This window comes from Bombus huntii, chromosome 13, assembly GCF_024542735.1.
Source record: "Bombus huntii isolate Logan2020A chromosome 13, iyBomHunt1.1, whole genome shotgun sequence".
Taxonomy (NCBI): domain Eukaryota; kingdom Metazoa; phylum Arthropoda; class Insecta; order Hymenoptera; family Apidae; genus Bombus; species Bombus huntii.
Genome location: NC_066250.1, coordinates 10531313 through 10554639, shown reverse-complemented (window position 1 = coordinate 10554639; position 23327 = coordinate 10531313). Strand labels below are relative to the sequence as shown.

Genomic DNA, 23327 nt, shown 5'->3' with positions numbered 1-23327 from the left:
ATACAACCGATCCACACCTTCGTCAGGCAAAACGTTTATCCCGTGACCGTGGCTACGTTCGGCGACCACTTTCGCTTTCACAAATATCAAACAATTACAAATGACAATTGCTTAATTACAGCTATGATAAAATCTAGGCTAAAGCATTAGAAGGCTTCCTCAAAATTGCAAAGGGAAGGCTCCGGTTTTCCTTTCATCTCCGACATATATATATGCAACTTTCTCGAAGGCGGCGCAAAATGTCATAAATGTTTTTCATTTTTAAATTTCAGCAAATATGTATTTAGTTGCATTAAATTGCAATATATTATAATACAGAGTGACCAAAGAGATGTGCTGATAGTGTGCGAATTGAAATACGTCGCTAGTATCCATGCGGATACAAATTATCCTCCATGTATTAATATGTCGAGTCAAGCTCCGAATCTGGGCCCGAGTCGTCCTCGTGGCGGGGGCTTGGGACAGGTAAGGATTCTTCACTGAAGCTATCCATGTTTTCTCTTTTACACTGAAGTTATTTTTATTGACACACACGAAATTGTTACAGAGTTGACACAAACTCACAATGATCACACACTCGCGACGCTAGTGACAAAGGGCTTAGGTTCGATAACGAGTCCGCGGACAACGGGACGGTAGTCGTACGCACTCGCAAAAAAAATCTAAGTCGGATTCTGTGTTGATATTCACTGACCGTAAGGCGTTAATCTCTTTTTTTGTCGATGAGACCGCAAGAGAGAATGACTTTCCGTCCCGGTGATACCCCAGAGGAAAACTATGACGGGGTGTGTCTAAGGACACGAGATCATCGGATTCGTCGGGGACATCCTACGTTCGGAAAGGAAGGGAAGTTGACGTTGCTGCTAATTGGTCAATCTCCATATCGGTAGTTAGAAAAGGATGCTAGCCGCTCTTGAGGGAAGGTTGCTAGTGGGAGACGTCGTTCGTGGAAAAATAGGTCTCTCCTGTCTTCCTGTAACTGGGACAAAGCCTGTGTATCTGTTGAGGGATTTTAGGTAATTAGATATTAGTGTTTATAACGGTCCTCGGGCTAGCCGATCACGTACTGCGGAGACGCGTCGGCATCTGGTAAACATCCTGCCCGGAGAATAGGATCTGCGTGTGGCGAGCTATGGGACAGAGACCGTTGGAATGTTTACTGCCACGGGTTGCTACAAATCTTTCTTTTAAGGAGAGCTATAGGGTTACTCAATGCTTTTGTTAGATGGAGAGTTCGTCCCGTTGACCGCGGCCACGTTCTGCGACTAATTGTCGCCTTGAACCCAAGCTCATTGTCACAAGTCTCAAACAAATACAATTGGGTAGAGTGACGGCAAATCGTTTAATTACAACTGTAGATTTTAATTACAATGTTTTTATGGATTTACCCGAGGTTTCAGAGGGAAGGCACCGGTGTCCTCTTATCTCCGACAAATATATATGAATTATATATACAAAAAAGCTTGTCACCAATTTAAGATCCAATCGTCAGTGATTTTATGCAATTAGAAATTGAAATAGATTATATATTAGAAGTATTTTTAATTTTGCCCCACGTTGCAAAAGGTTGAAATATATTTAATACATTGTTTAGTTACAAAATCGGTAATCTAACTTTCGTTGCATGCATTTCTAAATAAAATACAAATAAAATAGAAATTGTTTCATGCTTTTTAGTGTTCTTCGAAGTCCGTAATATTTTCTTGGTAAAAAATTTTTTATTTCAAATTTCTTAGTGAAATGATCGATATTACAGGGCCAGCGTAACATGATTTTTATTGTCACAAGGTTTCATTCCAATAGATAATCCAAATCGAAGTAATAGATGAACATACATAAAAAGTTATTTTAAGCAAAAAAAAAGAAACGGATTTTTGCAAAAAAAAAGAGAATAATTCACGATGACAAAATCGAGAAAATTAATCTAACTGGACCAACGGAATAAGATGCCGTACAAGATGGGAAAAGAATCATCCCAATTGATCGCGCCATTTCGGAGAAGTCAGCAAAAACGTACATAAAAAAGAAAGAAGAAAAGTATACATGCCAAACTTAGATACCTTTCTTCTTTTCCGAGATCTGTATAAAAAGTATTCGTACACTGGCCATAAAAAACTTTTAGATGTATATGGTATATGTATATGGTTGTATATGTGATTCTATTGAAAAAATTTGAACCCAGTCTGAAAATGTATATAGAAATTACAAGACATTTCCTATGAACTTATACGTATTTAGTAAAAAATTGATATACATTATGAATCGTCATCTGAAGCCTATAATAAATATTAAAGGCCGTGTCACTAAATACTGAGATTTATTAACATTGTGAATTGTTGTCTATTTAAATACTTTTGTCATCTCTCTGAAACATGTATATACTTATATTAAACATAACCTGTAACTTCTGCGTACATTTTTATAGTCATTTAAAATTTTATCAATACAATTATGATAGTTAGGTACAATATTAATGAAATTTCAAAATGTTTCGTATAACATACGTAATGCTACGTAAAAAAAAGTCGCTAAGTGTTTATTTGTTCCCTCTAAGTCTTTTTAACACTTGTCATAGACAAATATGAAAATATGTTTTCTATTTCTGGTCTACTTCATAAAAGGTTTTTATTTCATGTACTCGCATATATCATTATAAATAGCCTTGACAACGATCATTAGCAGCAAAATTCATAAAAACATTAAAATTAATATACAATTCAGTGGAAAAATAAGAAAAATCATTTTTTGTATATTTTGTGGTAGTTTCTGATACCAAAGACACTTTCTAAGCTCCGTCGAAAAAATAAATAAATAATTAAGCACACTATTCAGTTATTTTATGTGATTTACAAATCTTTTGTATAAGTTTCTTTATGTTTATTATATATTTCTTTGCTGTTTCAGAGAAACATAGAAGTAGATCGTCAGTGTGGAGGAAAGAAATCGATCTGAAGAATATGACACTCTGTATGTCGACAAGTATCAGGATGCCAATCACAGTGGTATGTATATACATATATATGAAATTTACAAATATAAAGGATGAGTTCCAATGGAAATGAAACTGAAATTTTTAAGTTTCATCTTTACTAATCTATTCAATTTGTGGGTGCTGTTTTCTTCCTCTATATTGTAGTGTCTTAAATATAAAAATTAGTTTATTAATAATAAATGGGTTAAACAGAAAACAATGGTTATTTAACATGAACTAATCGTAACAACGTATTATAATTAATTAACAACTCTCGTCAGCACAGATTCAACTCTCTCTCAACAATGCTAACAACACTATTTCGACAACGCAATCCGCACTCTCTGGCTTCTCAACTCAAACTCCCGTTAATTCGTTTATGTCCCTTAGCAATCCTTTGTTTTTTGTATTAGCCTCATATCTTTTGTTTAAGCCCCATCATGCACATGCTCAGCAACCGCTTGTTTATAATTCGCACGACCCCCCCCCCCCCCAGGCCCCTCGTCCTCGATATTACAATATATACATACATGACGTGTCGTTTACCTCCGTCATCAGTAGCGGCATATTGTGTAAATTGCTTCGGCGCGGATGTGTTAATTTAATAGACCTATTTGATAATGATTATCAATATTTTTCTTCACATTAAAATTTTCCTAAGATGAATAATTATTATAGTAAAATTAGCAACTTTAATTAAAAATATATTTAATTATATTTTACGGTTCCAACTGAATCTTTATAAAACGGACAATTATAATGAAACCTTTGACAATCATAGAAGCCAGTAAAATGTTCTTTCGTACTGTTTTTTATATCTTTCTTGCCGTTTAAATTGGTCTGGAGAAAGAAAAATTCAAATTTAGAAGCGAGTAAAGTACTGGTTAAAAGTATCGTAACTATAAGTCTAAATTGCAGTAACATAAAAAGTTCAGTCTATTGAAATGAAGTACACTAGTTACTTTATTATAATCTCCATTTAATGAATATTTTGAGACATAGTGGATACTTAGGACATTGTAGGACATACAAAATAATATAATAATAAGATATATGAAATAAGACATGTTATAAGTATTTAATCATATGAGCAGTCAATAGGGAATTAGATTTCTATTCGCTTAATAATTTCTTAAATATCTTTATATAGAAACTCGTAGAAGAAAACGAAAATTAAAAAAATAAAGGCCATAAAGTAAAATATAGCGTTAAAAAATATTTATATTGTGTTTACAGAATTTAATATTATGATATTGTTCTGTGGCGACACTCGACGACGAAACTTTCCGACGGCTTCACGACACAAAGCATATCACTGAAGCGTAAAGCCGACATGCCTAATGAGCCATCGATATCCCTACGGTCCTTCCACCGAAAATTTGGAAGAAAGCGTACGCGGCAACAATCGCGGACGCCTAACGAACGCGTGCGTAGTGGGAATATCGAGGGGCAACAAAAGAAACGAATCGGTTAAAAGAGACATTCGAGTTTAAAAAGCGAAGTGAGAAGATTCGAGTTTTAACAGAGAAACGAGGATAATCGAGAAGCGAGAAAGTCAGCGGTAAACGAGAATTGTACAAAACGACCTGAAGGCGAAGATTATTGAATAAATATATTGTTGAACATCGCCGAGTATTTCTTTGGCACCTTACATTAAACACCACCACAGTTCACATTACTATTATCCACAGAGTTTAATGCTGATTGTTTATTTTTGTTCAAGTATGATTGTTTTCTACATTTTATAATGACACTATTAATATTTAATCATTTCAAGAACGTAGTAATTTAGAAGAATAATGAAAATGTAATCAATGAATAATACTTGAATGATATTCCAAATTACAAATTGTTCAGTGAAGACTTTTTCTTAGTTTATCACTTTGAAACTAAAGAAAAACGAGGTTTCATTATTTTCTTTATATCATCTTTGAATTTCCTTTTCCAATCTAAAGTATTCAGTTATTATTTGATAGAAACCTGTCCAGACAACATTACTTTAGAGGTAAACAATCCTTCAAATATTTTAACATATCTTGAAAAATGGAAAAATGCTATATAGAACATTTTAACTAAGGAAGACAGTTACGTACTTCGATATCGCAGTATAATATCGCATCGAACTAAATAAAAAATAAGAAAACAAAAAAGATTAACAACTAGAGGACAACAAATTAAATCAATATTAAAACTACGATTAATTAATTATGTGTTAATATACAGGATATCATCCCACACCACTTACACAAGTTATGATCTTGAAACAATAAAGGATAGAAAAGAATTCTATTGTGTGTTCACAGCTCTTTTCCGGTGTGTTCATTCCGAAAGTGATGGCGTTTTAAATATCTTATCATCTACATTTTTGCAAATAGAACTACGAACTTTTTTATATGCCTAATCTACAAGACATTTAGGTCAAAGAGTGATTTGTTTAAAAGATATTTCAGCTTTAATTTTGTAAGAGTTTGCACATGAGGAATAAGGGAAAATTCAGGGCAATACTCATGTGTTTGTATTTTTCTCATTGTATTACATTTGGTGAAATTAAAATTTAAACGTTCTTTAAACTAAACATTTTATAATAGAATTTAGAGTTTTATTTACAAAAGCATAGGTTAGCTTATGTTAGTTATTATCTTAGCTTACGGATATTTTAAAATTTTTAAAACACTATCATTTTACCATAAACACAAAATCGATGAATTTTGTCTAATGTAGTTCTTTTCTATGTTTTATTATTACAGGGTTGCGTAATTACATGATGATTTATTGTTTCACCGATGTGTGGTACATACTGTATAATTAAGATAAAAATTTTCGTATTAAATTCATCGGGTTGAATATTTATAACTCTTTGCATATTTCACTTTCGTTTCCGCTTTATGGCTAAAATAAATCTTTGCTTGTGTCACGACCGGCTCAGTTCAAAACTGGAGATAAAGGTGTCGACACTTGGCAACAATATATATCGCTGAAGCGAAGTGCCTAATGAACCATCAATATCCCCACGGTGCTTCCGCCGAATGTTCGAGAAGAAGGCGTGCGTGGCAACAGTCGCGGACGCCTAACAAACTCGAGGACAGTGGTGATAGTGAGGGGTGACAAAAGAAAAATAACCGAATTCGATCGGAAGTCGAGTTGTAAGAGTCAGTCTTGAAAAGTCACGCTTAGAGCTCGGAAGCAAATTGTAAACCACGTGTTAGAAAAAAAATAAAGTTTCTTTTTTATTTTTCATCTTAAATTTGTTTTTATTTTTTTTTTTGTGTGTGTTATTTTACGCGACACGTGCATGGTTCCTAACTCTTCTGGTCATCTGAAACAAAAAATCAAACGGATTCTTAATCAGTAAAAATGTCGCTATCGCTTTTACCTCGGAGAAATAAAAAAAATTTTTTCATAAAATGGCGGCCGTTTGAAAAAAAAGTTTTTCACGTTTTTTTTTACAGTTTCAAATTTTTTAAAAATAGTAAAAATTAAAATGTTCGACTTTAATATGCTAAGCGACATAGAGGGATGTATAGGGAAGGTTCACATAAAATTTCAAATAAATCGGTTCTTGAAAGCTTGAAAAAAGTAGTTTCGAGAAAAACGCGTTTGAAGTTTTAAGTAGTTTTAGACAGTTTTACTCGTATAATGGTACGGTATACTTACATACTTTCAATCAGCGATTTCTGCTCCATACAATGGGCCTTCCTCCACTTCAAAATGTTCATTCTCTGAAGTTCTTTCGTGTAGACGAGCAGTCCTGGCGGCTTCCCTTGAACCATCCGAAACTCGGATTTCAGAACGTTCGATCCAAGTTTCGTCCCGTTTGACAGCGAACGTGTCACGTAAATTTAAGGGTAGGTTGATGAAATAAAGTAGCTGAGTCGTAACACAACTACTGTCTTTATTTTCTGGCACATGTTTACACTGATCGGAGAGATGTTCACTGTTCGATGGTCTTTTTTCTATTTCTCCCTAGGTGTTCTCGTCTCATTACGGAGGAAAGCTCGGTGTGGGTGTGGCCTTTTTAATTAACAACGCGGATTCGCTGTTCGCACCTTCCGTTAAGAAAAGTGAGGGTAACGATCCACGATGCCAATTGGTTATAGGTCATGTTAATAAATGAAGATAGGAGGAGAAAGCCTCCTACCAACGTGGCTAGTAGGTAATATTGTTTATGGGAAAAACCAGCTTTTTCGTTAGACAAGTATTGGGTTTTTCCCATTAGGTAACTATCTGCTTTCCCCGTAATTAGTAAGGACGTATAACAACCTAAGGGTTGTTTCAAGGACCATCCATAAACAGATAACACAAAAATAATAAACTAAAAGTTTAAGTTTATGGTGGGTCCCTGGGCTAATTGAGGGTACGCGGTGAAGACCTGCACACATCCGGCCTTTAATATGAATTGACGTTACAAACGCATGGCTTCTGGACCAATCGTAATTCCCATAACGTCCAATATTTTTAAAATGGGTATAAAACCTTCATTCAAAATACTAACAGCGAGAAAAGTAGCAATTTCAATGATCCGCGTTCCTGCATGAATGTGTTTCGGAGCAAAAGTCCATATCAAAGAATTTAACGAATCGTTATTATTCTGAGTTTCAGAACCCAAACATCGTTCTAATAAGGTATTTGCAGACAAACTTACATCCTCGACGGCTCAGGGGATAGTGTTAAGAGGGGTGGTCCCTCCCAATGTCCAAACCAAGGAACGACTCCCTCAGGCAGGAGAAGACGCAGGAGTGCTCCAGCAGCAATTCGAAAGAGGTCCTGGGGCATTCCAGCTGAGCGTCGGGCGGTCCACCGTAGAGTTTTAGTCGGTATAGTCCGACACTACCTCGCCGCTTCCAAGAGCGGGGAAAGAGGGGTGTCTATGATTTCCCCACGTATAAAAAAAAGACAAACTTTCATGCATTCGCAACGTCTACCGTCTATTGTTCGATTTGTTCCGGTTGGACCAGTTTACTTGCCGCGTCACCAAAATCATTGTTGTAACTCGGTAAATAATTGGAATTTTGAAAAATCCCTTTGAGGATATACTCTTGAATGTCTAAACTTTGAAAATATGAAAAAATGTCCGATTTTTTCAAATTTCTAGACTAGAATACCCCCTTAATGGAATATATGATTGATTTTAATGCAAAGCTCAAGGATTACTTGTGTGGCGGCACTCGACTACGGAAATTTCCAACGGCTTCGCGACACAAAGCACTATACCTTCAAAGCGTAAAGCTTGACAGGCCCAATGTGCCATCGATATGCCTACGGTTCTGTTACGACCGTTCGCGGAGAGACGCAGTCGCGAGGAAAACGCGTCAGCGAGAGGCGTAAATTCTCGCTACGATTCGGTGAATCGACGCCGCGAAGTAGTCGTTCCCCTGTTTCGGTTAGGATAACAGAGGTGGTTGATATGAATATGACACAGTAGTAAGTTATATTTCACCGTTTATTCCACAACTTATAACGAGGATAGTTACACTGGTGCGTATGTACGAGATGAGTGACTGAGTGATCTGCGGGTGTGTATACCCGCTCGAAGGATGTTGACCGTTCGAAGGATGCAAAAACAGTACTCTTGGGAGACGATGCTGTCTCGGAGGAGAGCTAAGGATGGGTGTGTCTAGCGCACGGGACCATCGGATTTGTTGGTGCCGATGTTATTTAGGAGAGTGAGGAAATAGGCTTCGTTTTTAATTGGTTCAACGAAGGGTCTTAACCGCCCTCGAGGGAAAGTGGTTAGTGGGAGGAAAGTTGCAGCGTACATGACAAAAACTAACTTTCCCTTTTTCGCCGTGGTAGACAATAGTCTTTAGAAATTCTTCCGAACCAGATGTTTGTTTTGTTTGAAGGACTTTTTCTAGGAAATCTATGAAATTTATGGAAGGTCCTTGAAACTATGGAGGATACGCTGCGAGTATCCGAAGACATCTGGTTGCCATATTGCCCGCGGTGTGTGGCCTCGGCTAGGTAGAGTGTTACGCGACGTAACAGGTTCTTTCGCCGAATATTCGGAAGAATGCATATGTGGCAACCGTCGCGGACGTCTAATAAACGCGCGCGTAGTGGGGATATCGAGAAGCAACAAAGGAAGGAATCTGTTTGGCTTTGAACCAAAAGATTCATTCTGCCCCGAGCTACGAAGTGCGAAAGGTTAAGCGAAGCCAACACAATCAGAGAAACGGGTTATTGATTCTTAATGGTCATTGTTAATTGTTATTTGTTCGTTGTTAATCGTTAACCGTTGTCAATCGTTAATCGTAGTTAATCGTTATTTGTTGTTAATTGTTAAGAGTTTAATGAACGTTATTGTTGAAAATCAAGAGTATTTCTTGTGGGCACCTTCACCGACGATCGTCTCACTTGCAATAAAAATTCTGTTACGATTCTCTTAATAGCTATTAACCTTTAATTTGGTCTATCCTTTGGTTCTTTATATGTACAGGGTGGTTGGTAACTGGTGGTACAAGCGAGGAGGTAATTCTACGCGAAAAAAGAAGTCGAAAATATAGAATAAAAATTAAAAAAAATTTTTTTTTGTTTTTTTTTAATTTTTCCATCGAGACAGTGAGATCCATTATAACGAGAAGTGATAAAGTGCACGCGTACCGAGCGAAAATTCAAAGTCGATTTTCTCGAAAACAAAGCCTCAAACGAAAATTTTTTATTCTATATTTTCGATTTCTTTTTTCGCGTAGAATCACCCCCTTTCCGCTTGTACCACCTATTACCAACCACCCCGTATATTTTAGCACTTTTATAGGATCAGAATTTAATGTAGTTTCATTCGTTTTCAATCCATCTTTTTAGATATAGCACGATATGATTCTCTTAATGGAATATGCTATATTTATTGGAAGAACTTTTTTATAAAAATAATATTAAATTTTAAGCTTTCACGATGGTAAAATGTATTGAAACAAATTCCAGGTCTGTCCTGAAGAAATAGAATGCAATATTCATGAAACGTCGGTGTAACGTGTAAGTGCAACATTGACACGAATGTTCCCGCGAAATCAATAACATGACAATATAATTGAATAATTTAAGTTTGTTAATCAAGCAAATTTATTTTGTGCAACAATTTGCATAAGGAAGATGAAAAAGTGTTACGTAACGATAAGTTTATAAATGCAAAGTAAGGGAATAGTTATTATCTTTAGTCCTCCAATTCTTATACCTCAGATTATGATACAATCAAAGAAGCGTTAATTTATATCTTTATTGACATAAAACAACAGGTTTCAGGACGTTATTTTGAAATGTATGTAAAAACATTTATTAATAGTTTTATTGTAGTAATTACAAATTTTTTGTACGATATTTTTTTAGTACATGTGGAGGATATGTGTATTCAAGTATCGCAAAATAAAATGGACAAACTATTATCGTATGTAATTTGTTAAATATATTTCGTACATGAAAATTAATTCAGCACAAATTACAAGTCCTAGTACGATACACAGACGCGGAATAAATACACGTTTGTAGCGGTACGCGAGCAGGACAATTCAAATCCTGTTGTTGTTTTGTTTCGGAGTAGCATGACCGTTAGGTCACAGGTATTGTAAGGAGTAATGAACTCCGAGCAAAACAATGTCGCCGCTACTTTCAGCCGTCAAACGCAGTCGAGTTCAAATTTTCCGACTGTCCCCCGACCAGTATAAATAAACAGACGAAATTACGGGCATGAAGTTCATCGATCGCAGCCGAAGCATTCGGACGCATAAGTATCTACGGAGTTTCTCGAAGATAACGCGTATTTATTTCGTGAGATATATCGTACCTGAACTTGTGCTTTGTGTTGAATTAATTTCCATACACAAAATATATATTTAACAAATTGCTCACAAAAACAGTTTGTCTATATTATTTCGTGATATTCGAAACGATCTATCCTTCACACGTTATTCTCGACAAAATCTCCGTAGATACTTCTTATGCGTCCGAATGCTTCTGCAGCGATCGATGAACTTTTCGATGACTCCCACTGATCACTTCCTGAACAGGCTTCCTCCACTTTATCCGCGGCCTAGATTATTCTATATGGCTTCGTGTCGTCGATAACCGCCAAAACTACTCGCCGTATACGATCGGGTAGCCGGTTTTTCCATAGAGTAAGGATGAACTGCTCCGACGCCAAGGGACTTGGCCAGTTTCCTCAGATCATCATAGAATTGGGGCGGCTTATAGTCGCCCATCACCTCTTTCTCTACTAGCCTCTTTATCCTTTCGCTGTCGGATTCGGCCAGACTCCGTATCAGCTCCTCCTTTAACCGGTCATACTGACTAACTCAACAGAGGAATCCAAATCAACATGCTCCAGTCGCTCCAAGTACTCTGGTTCGAGGCTCCCGAGCAGGAGCTTTATCTGTATATCTATCTCGATTCCCGCTGCCTTGAGCTGTTTCTCCAATAAGGAGAACCAGAATGATATCTTCTGCGGCTTCATCGGAGGCACGCGGATTGGTTGCAGGGCTGTAAGTATAGCGCGTTTTGCTTCGACATCTTCCATCACGTCGGGGTCACCAATGTGGCGGATGAAAAGAGAGTTTTGCGTTTCGTCCTGAGACTACCGATGGACTCGTCAGTAAGGCTATACCCGGTAGTCCCTGCCTTAGACGTAGAGGGAGTCTCGCTAGGTGCGATATTTGTACCATTCGCCCGTATATTCGACCGCTAGCGAGATAGACAGACTCGTTGTCGTCGTAGCCCTCTGGTGTTGGCGGTTGGTACCCGCGGATCGCCCAGGAGGTGTTGCGCCGCGTTGATGCCTCGACCTGTCGGTGTCCTGTTGATACCGATCCGCCACATACACTTACAATATATATCAACATGCAATATGTCCACGCAATATCCCAAAACAAACACTTGCTAGTATTATTTGTTTTTAGATATTAAAAAAGATATTATTAGATATATAATATGTTACGAGCACTTTGAGCAGTGCGAGAGGCCGACAAGCTAGTATTTTATGAAAGTATTTAATGCAATGTACGGAAGTATTTTATGAAATACGGTTTCAATATATTAGCAAATATGCGGAACGGACCTCGCACGAGATCAGAAAGCCGCTAGGATTACTGTTTATAAGGATAAACTCGATGCGAAATCAGGGTCTCCAGATATTTAGAGATGTACGGAAAACATTCACGGATGAGCCTGATACTAGGTTAGCGAAACGCAGGAGTTTAGAACTTCGTGAACGAACCTAATGCGAAATTGGGGAAATGTTTTGTAACTGATTTGGCTTTGTAACTGATTAATAAAAGTTGACACGATTTGAGCGCTAAAATCCTGTCGTGTGAGGACGCTCAGCCAGGTTGTACGGATTGCTGGCTTGAATGTTAGGATTTAAAATAAGTTAAATCGAATTCATACCAGAACACAAATATATATATTCTCATTAAGAGGCAGTTGCAAAATTGAGTATATATAGATGTAAAATATTATCTAGATGTTCGGTTTTCACGTACTGGCAATGCGAGGACTAAGAGTAGTGTCAAATGTTTGTTTCTAAAAGGATTAATTCTAAAAGAATTTTTAGCCCGATCTCACTATACTGTCTTTTAACATATGTGTTAGTTACACATAGACTTTTTGTTATGTTCTGTCCGTGAAGCATAATTCCTCAGTTAAGTAGCATGTAAGCATAATATACTATATAAGCATATAGTATAAAAATCCGAAAATTTCATAGTGAGATAGATCGTGAGTTTATCATTTATTCTGCGTTTGCGTATGGGAAAGAATTCCTTCAAACTTTCTGAGAAACGGTGCTCTCTGGTGTCCACATGGCGCGACGGTCGCCTCAATCGCAGCTTTGTCTCTCGCATCGTTTAAAATTTCGTTTAAACTGACAGACAATTGGACCCAGAAATGTGTTGCAGACAATCCGCATCTGTCTTTCATAAAAAATCTGCAGATAACGGAATACAAAATTTAAGTCCAAAGACAGTCCGCAGATAAGAACCTAGTTCACGTTGTAGGAAAAAATCCGAAGATGACAAATTGCTTCCGCAAAATGTAAGTCCGCAGAAAAGTATTTCGAATACGATTCTTGCACTTCTCCCTATTTTCGAGCCAACCTTTTGTAACAAAATTTCGATATCGCTTTCCAATCTCTTTACAGAATTCCACCACTCCTCGTCAAAGAGATAGCCCAGATGTGCTATCTTTAATTTCTCAATGATGCGTGTAAAGTTTTTCGTCTGTAACGTATAATATCAAAACATTATGAGCTCAGAATATGCGATTCGTTGAAAATAATTAAAAATATTATGAGTGTGTATCAAAAAAAGATTGTTTTATTCTACGAATGAAATGATAGCACATGTAAAATAAGAAAATAATAATCAACATAAATTGTAACTAGCAATAATTATTTATCAAACGTATATACTTATTTAATAATGGGTACATCCCTCTTTATTTTCTATTACTTCTATTGTACGATTTGCTATCGATTTATATAGTTTCTGGATTAATTTTGACTTCACGTATCCCATTCGTGTACAATTGCATTTTTTAATTCTTGTACGTGTTGATACTGCCTTCCATTCGCGTATACCCCGTGAACAAGTTCTGCCCAGCAATTTTCAATAATATTAAGTTCCGGGGAGCGTGCAGGCCACGGCAAAATAGATATATTATTTTCATTAAAATATGATTGGACCAATCTTGATGTGTGTACAGGTGCATTATCTTGTTGAAAGGTGTAATCAGGTCCAGAAATGCGTTCTGCATGATTATTTATTTGTTCTTTGATTAAATTTATGTATCGGACACTATTCATTCTCCCAATGATGAACTTGATACTTGTCTTGCCGAAATAATCGATGCCGGTGTCACGTAAAATAAAAAGAAATTAAAAAAAAAAAGAAACTTTATTTTTTTCTGGTTTACAATGCACTTTAGAGCTCTAGGCGTGACTATTCAAGACTAATTTGGATGATTTTAGGGGGAGTATTGTAATATCGGAAAATAAAGATAGAAATCTTTTCCCGATTGCTTACAATTTATTAATGTTAAATTGAATATACAAATATAAATTGGACAGAAAACGATATTTATTTAACGGAAACCAAATGCAATGCTCGTATTTATATCAAATAACTTTACAGTTATTTGGCCACTCTCGTCACAACGAAACTAACACTCTCTCTCTCTCTCTCTCTCTCCCCCCTCTCTCTCCCTCCCTCCCTCCCTCTCTCTCTCTCTCTCTCTCTCTCTCGACTCTACTCTTCGGTGTCTCGATTAACTCTAACGACTCTACTCTTCGACGACTCGATTAGCTCTGACTCTCGCAACACGCACACTTTTCGACTCGCACACTCTGATCTTTCGGTCGTCCCGCCTTTTTTTTTTATTTATTTATTTATTTATTGAAATTACAATCAATTCTCGCGTTGAGAATTTTCAGTAATTTTTCTGGCGTGGCGCAGTGACATGACTGATTATTTATAATAAGTTAATACTTATTATAGATAAGTATAATTTATAAGTAAGTTATAAATAAGTGAATATTACTTAATTTAGATAACTAAATGAATCTAGCGTTTAGGTCTAGCGGGTAGTGCCTCTTCAGCCTGCGAATCTGGTCCGTCGTATCAAGTAGTCCAGTGATTAGGGGGTTTCGGTGTTTGTTGACTCTTTTGCTATATCTGTCGCTATATTTTGCTATTTCCTCTTTGACTGTGGGTATCTTGAGGTCGCGATAGATGGTTTCGTTGGTAACATACCAAGGTGCGTCTATTAAGGATCTTAGTGTTTTCGATTGGATGCGTTGAAGTATTTCAATGTTGGAGTTACTTGCTGTTTCCCATAGTTGGATTCCGTAAGTCCAGACAGGTTTTATTACGGTCTTGCAGAGGGTAATTTTATTCCGTATGTTTAGTTTGGAGCGTCGGCCCGTGAGCCAATAGAGTTTTTTTAGTTTGTCCTTTAGTTGCTTCGTTTTATCTGAGATGTGTTTCTTCCACGTTAGTCTCCTGTCCAGGGTCATGCCCAGGTATCGGACTGAGTCCCTGCTAGGAACTGTTGCATTGTTGATGGTGACCTGGGGGCAGGTTTGTTTTCGGAGCGTGAAGGTTACATGTGAGGATTTTTTTTCGTTAATTTTGGAGCCCCATTTATGAAACCACTTTTCCATGGAGTCGAGACTTCGCTGGAGAGTGGATAAGGCTATTACCGGGTCTGCGTGGGTAGCTAATAGCGCTGTGTCGTCTGCCAATGTCGCTATTGTTATCTCGTTTGATATAGGTAGGTCGGCAGTTTAGAAGAAGTACAGTAGGCGTCCGAGGACACTACCTTGGGGTATGCCGGATTCTATTGGGAATGTTGCAGAAGTGGCGTCTAGGCATTTAACCATGAATTGTCTATTGGTTAGGTAGGATTTTAGGATGGAGTAGTAGGGGTGAGGTAGGATCTTTTTCAGCTTGTATAGTAGCCCTTCATGCCATACTTTGTCGAATGCCTGTTGGATGTCTAGGAAAACCGCTGAGCAATATTTTTTCTTTTCGTGTGTTTGGCTGATCGTATGGGTTATGCGGTGGATTTGCTCTACTTTTGAATGTTGTTTTCGGAAGTCGAATTGGTGATCTGGGAGTGTTTTCAAGTTCTCTAGGAGTGGAAGGAGTCGATTCGTGAGCATCTTCTCGAATAGTTTAGACAGGGTAGGTAAAAGACTGATTGGGCGATAGGAGCTGGTTTCGTATATCGGTTTACCGGGTTTAGGGATGAGGGTAATCAATGAGATTTTCCAGGCCTTAGGATAGTGTTCAAGGCGAAGGATAGCATTAAAAATCGGTGTGATGAGTGCGATCCCTTTTATGGGAAGTTCCTTGATTGCCTTATGGCCTATTAGGTCGTGCCCTGCTGCTTTCTTGGGGTTTAGGCGACTGATTGATTCTATAGTCTCTGCAGAAGTGAAGGGTTCGATAGGAGGGGACATTTGGAAGGGGGTGTGCAAGTATTCAGTAACGTCCGCGGCAGCTTTGGGGGAATGGGGTTTGAATACTTTAGACAAGTATTTAGCAAACAGGTCGGCTTTTTCTATAGGGCTTCGCGCCCATCCACCTTGCGGACGGCGGATTGGTTGGATTATTTGTGGGGGATGTGTGAGTTTCCTGGAGGCCTTCCATAGTGAGTAGTTGGAGTCGGCTATGCGGGATAAGCTGGCGAGGTATTTTTGGAAACAGTCATTTTTATAATTTTTTATGGTTTTGGATAGCTTTCTAGTTGCGTTGTTTAGTTTGCGTTTGTCATCCGATGTTTTATGGGTCTGCCATACTCTTCTTGGTCTAAGTTTTTCTGCTATTTTTTTAAATATGTATTGGGGATATTCTTGTTTGCTGATAGACGTCTTTGTCGGTGTGGAGAGGCGGATGGCGTTTATTATGCTCGTGTTTAAGTATTCCGTGGCTGCTTTGATTTCTTCCTTTGTTTTTAGTGGGGTGAAGGCTGAAGTTGAGTGTGTAAAGACTTCTCTAAAGAGCTGCCAGTTCGTGTGTTGGTTGTGAATGGAGCCATTACGTGTATTTTCGATAATTCTTGAACTGACTGTTGCTATCACGGGGGAATGATCAGAGGAGAGATCAGCCGAGGAGTTGATTTGGGCGTGTCTTGATGAGATATTTTTAGTTACGAAGAAGTCGAGAAGGTCGGGTATTTTGTTGGTGTCAGTGGGCCAGTATGTGGGTTCGTATGTGGTGAGGTAGTTGAGGTTGTTGTTTATTATGCTGTTTAAGAGGTTTTTGCCTCTTGCTGTAACCTGTCTGCTGCCCCATTGGGTTTGCTTGGCGTTATAGTCTCCTCCAGCTATGAATTTATTGCCCAGGGTGTCCAGGTAGTTATCAAAGTTTTCTTTGGCGATGGAGTGTCTGGGAGGGCAGTATACTGCTGATGTGGTGATTGTGCCATGACAGTCTTCTATTGCTACGTTTGTTGCTTGGAGGTAGTCTTTCTGGAATGATGGAAGTTCGTAGTGCTTAATACTTGTTTTGATTATGATTCCGGTGCCACCGTGGGCCTTTCCGCTGGGGTGTTGGGTATGGTTGTTTGTAACCATCTATTTTCAGGTAGTTTTTGTCGGTGAAGTGAGTTTCTGATTCGAGCATTACGTCGATTTGCTGTTATTTTAAGAAGAGTTCTAGTTCAAGTTTGTGTTGCGCTAGACCGTTGGCGTTCCAAAGAGCTATGCGCCTTGGTTTTATTTTGCGTCGGGGCGTATTAATTTATCCATGGTGAGTGTTAGTAGCGATAGCAAATTATTTATTTGCTCCGATTGTTTCTCTATTAGCTTCTCAAGCCTAGAGAAGTTGTCTGTGTTAGGTGAGTTGGGGACACTATTTTGGGAAAGATCCCTTTGGCTATTCGGGTTATTTTGGATGCCTTGTACTGCTTGGGCATAGGAGGTTGAGGTGGTGATGAATTTAGTAGGACTGGGTGTTTGGTTGGTTACCTCTTTTGCTCTGAGTTAGGGTACCTGTTTTTGTATAGAGTTTTATAGACTGAGCAGCCTTTATAGCTGGCAGGTTGGTCACCTTGACAGTGGATGCATTTCGCTGGGGTTTCCGATGATTTAGCGCACTGGTCAGTGGAGTGAGTGCCTGCACATTTAACGCAGCGGAAGGCATGGCTGCAGTATTTCTGCGTGTGATCGTACCTTTGGCACCTTTTGCATTGCACTATTTCTTTTTTCACAAGCGGTGGTTCGAATTTTACTATTGCGTTCATTGTGCGACTGATGTTGTAAATTTCCTTATTGTTAGGCTTTTGTTTTATGTCTATGAAAAATAAGGATAACGGGTCTTTCGAGACTCTATGCCTTATATTACTTATGTTGATGACTCCGTGGCCGAGTTTTGAGAGTTCGTGGTTGAGTTCGTCTATGTCTGCTGAGTGGTGAATGTTGCGTAGGACCACTCGGAAAGGTCTTTCTTGTTTGAGTTGTTACGTGTGAAAGTCGGCGTTCAATGTCTTAAGCAGTTTGGTGATTTTTCTGTATGCGTCAGGGGTTGTCGGCAGAATTTTTACTTTGTTGTTGTTGATCTTCAGGTTGTAGTCGTCCTTGGAGATATCTCTCTCTAAGGACTTGATCATTGTTTGTATGTCGATGACGTCATCCACAAATATTGGTGGGGGAGGGGGGATTCTCTGTGCTTGTGGGTTTGGCGGCGGGTCTGTGATTTCCGTGGCGTTGTTAGTGGATTGCAATACGGCGAACCTGTTGTGGGTGTTTATTTGTATCGTTGATTGTTCGTTCCGGATGTCGTTCATGTCTGGTTTCGATGTTTCGATTTTCCGTTTCTTTGTAATATTAGCGTCGTTGGTGCGGAGAGTTCTGCTACATTTCTGCCACGGAGGAGGTAGCGCGGGGTAGTTGCGAGTCTGCTCCGGAGAGTCTGGTCGCGATTGCTGGGCCATCATCGAGCTAGTTAATTCGAAATGAATAACTAGTCGTGTGGCTATGAGGCTAGTATTCAGGTTGGGGTTAGGTGCGTGGAATTTTCTTCTCTCTAAAGGGTAGGAGACATTTGGCTGTGTTCACTTTCGACGGTTGGGCGACACGTGTTGTTTTCGGACTACACTGGGCACTAGAGACACGTCTGCACGCTTCGGCACTCCACAGCGAACTGGCCTTGAGACAGTGAAACAGATTTTGTTGTATATTTAAGTACTTTAGGAAAAACAGTATGACACATGCTTATTTAGTAACTAAGGTTAATCAAGCAACTTAATGTTACAGAACTTTTTATTTTGTACTTCGGTAGAATAATTATTATTAAAATAATTTTATTTATATTAGTTGATAGTATCGTGATTATTACGTTCTCATTTCAATTTTCGATATACGAATCAACACACGATGTCGGGTATTATCCATTGATTTTCAAAAGTAGTTACATTATAAACAAATTTTATCCTCTAAAAACTGAATTATAAAAACATTAGATTAGATTTAATGAAGAATATTCGAGAAAAATATAAAAATGTTTTAATACAAATTTTTATCGAAAAAAGTAAAATAAAATTTTTAACCAGTGTACACATATTCAGAAATAAAAAGATATATTTTCCACCTACTTTGATCTTTATTTATTATAAAAATAATTAACGAAGATAGCAATTTTTTGTTTCATAGCGGACATACTCGTCAAAGAGAAAAAAAATTTGGTTATGCTATTTAAGGTAATATTTAGGTGAACCAAGAAACATATTCATAATTTTAACACATTCTAGAATAATAAATGAACTGAACGTTAATAAATAAAACGCTATACATAGACATGGCACTACGTGATCTTCCTTCTTTTGAAGAATATCACTCTCTTGTCTAAAAATAAATTAAATTTTTAATTTATACTTTTTCTTTTCCGAATGTTTGATTATTTAATATAAAAACATTTTTAGTTTCAAATATTGATTATTTAGTACAAAAATATATTTAATTTCAAATACTGATTATCTGTTTTGTTTACAAATTAGTCAGATTTAAAATTCTGTGCATAATATTAATGAATTTTTAAACAATAAAGGTATACATTTTTGAAAAAGAGAACTAAAAAAGTTTATCATTTTTTATAGTGTATTTCAATTTTACAGCAAGTGGCGCTTTTGTCGCGTACACGTGTCATAGATTAAAAGTAATTAAGCATGCAAGTTAAGCAAACTTCCAAAATTAGATAAAATACTTAAAGTGTTAACATATGTGTTGTCTCCAAAATACTGCTACTATTTGTGACTACATCCCCGATAATCACACAGTTATCTTCTTGCTTAAACTTTTCTTCTATAATCTTTTTTGTTCCATGTATCTTTGTCTTCTTTCTTTTAATCAACATGAAAATTTACAAAAGGTTACAAAAATCAAAATTGCTAATGGTAAAGCTATATAAGGAACGCCACAGATTTGTGCACGCGGTATAAATATGAATATAATACATATAAATTATTAAATTTAAATGCATATACAAATAATTGTAATTTCTATAACAATGAAACTTAGAATGATATCGACTCATAGCACAGTTTACTAACAAGGAAAATACAATATGAAATAAAGACGAGGTAGGTAATTGAAGTGACAGAGGAAGTGCGAGCGACGCTGCTCCATCTATTATAAATAGATAATTACACAAATAATAATAAATTATTAGATTTAGCCGGTCTTACATATTATTACTTGATAAATTATCAACTAAATATGTGCAAAATTATGCAAGAAATTATGTAAGAAATATTCACTTATGGATAACATATGTGATATATAAAAATGCAGAATAAACATTGTATTTTTAGAATCTTCTAATGACAAAATAAATTTCTAACCAAGTTTCATAACTGTACTTACTTCCTATAAAAATATGTATTTGCATAAAGATCTATTCATGATAATATACTCGATAAAATTTCTAGCATGTACACAACTAATATAAATCAAAGAAATTGTTGTTTAAATTTTCCTATTACTATTCTCTTCGTGATTCCAACTAATTACAATTTTTTATATCTTACTTAGTAAATTAATTCTCCTAATTTTTCACAAAAATTTACGTTCAATTTTTAAAAAACTATTCTGTTTTAAAGGATGTTGGAATACTTTCGTAAGCCAGCGTATTTCTTTCAATTTTGACATTTGTAATATAAGATCTTCCATTCTATTTGTTGTTCATGTGTTTTAGAATTACTTTACGAGTGAGATTGAAAATTTGTAAGACTTTCTTAATCTATTAAAAATTAATAAACGTTAAAGTTTATGGAAAAAAGACTTCATTAGACAATGTTAAATATTATAATGGTGCGTGATCTGGTGTATACTGTTACCCAGAAAAGTACTTGAATATTCGTAGAAACTTTATACCTGCAATGGCTCACAAAAATATTCAGACACCCTCAGAAACTTCTCGTGCATTGTATTATATAAAGCATTTTGAGATCTCATTAGCACTGTAACGAGACACTGCTATGGTGATTATATTTGTATTTAAAACAGATTTAAAAACGTATTGTATCTATATACGTTACAAGATATTTTTGGATATCATCAAAACATTCACTATATTCACTATACCGTAAGCAAAAACATGTAGCGGGATTATACTACTTTTTCACAAATTATATTAGTGAAAAGTAAGTATATGTTTGCAATAAATGTCTTGCAATTTCTATGTACATTTTCGGATTAATTCCAAATTTTATTACTGCTATGTGATAACGATAGTCATGTCTCATTACGATGCTAACTGAACAAATACAAAAAATTTCGAATAATGCATGTAATACACTTTTTAAGATTTCCTGCGGTAAGTGTTCAAATATTTTTGTAATCGACTGTTCATTTAAAACTTGAATACATTATGTTTAAATAGGGAAAATATGAAAAATACATTAATCCATGATTGTTCCAACGATGAATGTATAACAATAGAATATAATGTTGCAACAGGCATTCCGAAACCAAATGCAGTTATAGTCAGAGCTGAGGAGGCCTTGATTGTTATTTTGGTCCTGCTTCTTTGGGCTGCGGCAATTGCGTTATTTTTCAATCGCTGGCGGAAGATTAGAATGTTGGAGCCATATCAACCGAAATTTCAACAAGAACATAGACAAAGCTGTACTACGACTGAACAAAATAAACTCCAGGTAATATATACTTTATTTATAGATCATAGGGAACAAACGTGTTACATTTTTGTATTTATCATATGAGGGCAATATCAAAATCCTTATTAACAAAAATTGTATTTTTAATAAGTTTTGTTATGAAGAATTTTTGAAAATTATTTACATGAAAAATATTCATTTCAATTATTTCAAAAACACTAATTTCAAACAGCACTTTTTGTATGAACTGAAAATATTAAATAAAAAGATGATTAATAACTTAAAATAAAATAACAAATAAATTTATTTGAAAATTTTATTTGAGAAATGAATTATCAAATAATCTGTTTGCTAAATATTTTATTATTTTAAATAAGAAGGGAAGTAATAGGAAGACAGAAAGTCGTTTTCTGTGTATAAGAAATACATTAATATGAACTAGCAACACCCGTATCATACTTTTAATATCACGACTTTGATTTATTTTACATAAACTCGTAAGATCTCAGACAAAATCGTTTACGAATAGTGGAAACATTTGTAGCAACTCTGACATTCACACACATAACTGTTTTTTGTACAAGATATACGTAAAAGTTAGGACAAAAATACCGTATTTGGCGGAGGTTGTCGCTGCCAGATGAAAAGAGAGTTTTGCGTTTCGTCCCAGGACTACCGGTGGACTCGTCAGTAAGGCTATGCCCGGTAGTCCCTGCCTTAGACGTAAAGGGAGTCTCGCTAGGTGCGGTAATTGTATCGTTCGCCCGTATATTCGACCGCTAGCGAGATAGACAGACTCGTTGTCGTCGTAGCCCTCTGGTGTTGGCGGTTGGTACCCGCGGATCGCCCGGGAGGTGTTGCGCCGCGTTGATGCGTCGACCTGTCGGCGTCCTATTGATACCCATACGCCACACCTATATAAACTATGTTTTGAAGCGAACCAAATGAAAGAAAAATATGCTTAAATAATATTACAAATATCCTTTTATATATACATAACTATATATAATACTTATATGTCGGGTTTACATTAGAATTAGGGTTCGGGGCGTGAAACGAATCTTCGTTTGGGTTACACGTTGTCGTTATGCAATAGAGAAGACATTGACTAGTGCAAATACGATTATTATAGAACCGGACAAATAACTGTGGTAGTTAGGTACTCGAGAAACTAATGACAATGATCCTAGGTTCAATAACGAATCCGCGGTCGACGGGATGATAGATGAACGTACTCGCAAAATCTAAGTCGGACGCGTAATATTCACTGGTCGTAAAGGGTTACTCCTTTCATCGATGAGATCGCGAGCAAGAATGACTTTCCCGTCCCGATGATGCCACAGAGGAAAACTACAATGGGGTGTGTCTAAGGACACGAGATCATCGGATTCGTCGAGAAAAGCCTTCGTTCAGAAAGTAAGGGAAATTGGCGTTGCTGCTAATTGGTCAATCTCCATATCGGTGGTTAGAAAAAGATGCTAGCCGCCCTCGAGGGAAGGTTGCTAGTGGGAGACGCCGCTCGTTGAAAAATAGGTCTCCCCTATTTTCCCGTAGTTGGGACAAAGACTGTTTGTCTGTTTGAAGGACTTTAGTTGACTAAATCTTAAGATTTATAACGGGCCCTCGAGCTAGCCGAACATGTACTGCGGAGACGCATCGACATCTGGCAATCATCTTACTCGAAGAATAGGGTCTGCGTGTGGCGAGCCACGGGACAGAAACCGTTAGAATGTTTACTGTCGCGTGCCGCTACAGCTAT

General features: G+C 36.9%; 1 protein-coding gene and 1 long non-coding RNA gene across 2 annotated transcripts in view; one reads left to right on the top strand and one right to left on the bottom strand.

Annotated features, from left to right (window-relative positions):
* Positions 1 to 23327, bottom strand: part of LOC126872666 (serine/threonine-protein kinase fray2-like) — a 306704-nt gene that overhangs the window by 52098 nt on the left and 231279 nt on the right. The gene's annotated exons all lie outside the window — the stretch shown is intronic.
* LOC126872700 (uncharacterized) lies at positions 225 to 4655 on the top strand. Its single transcript, XR_007692138.1, has 3 exons — positions 225 to 465; positions 2905 to 3002; positions 4208 to 4655. It is a non-coding gene; the product is annotated as an uncharacterized LOC126872700 (long non-coding RNA).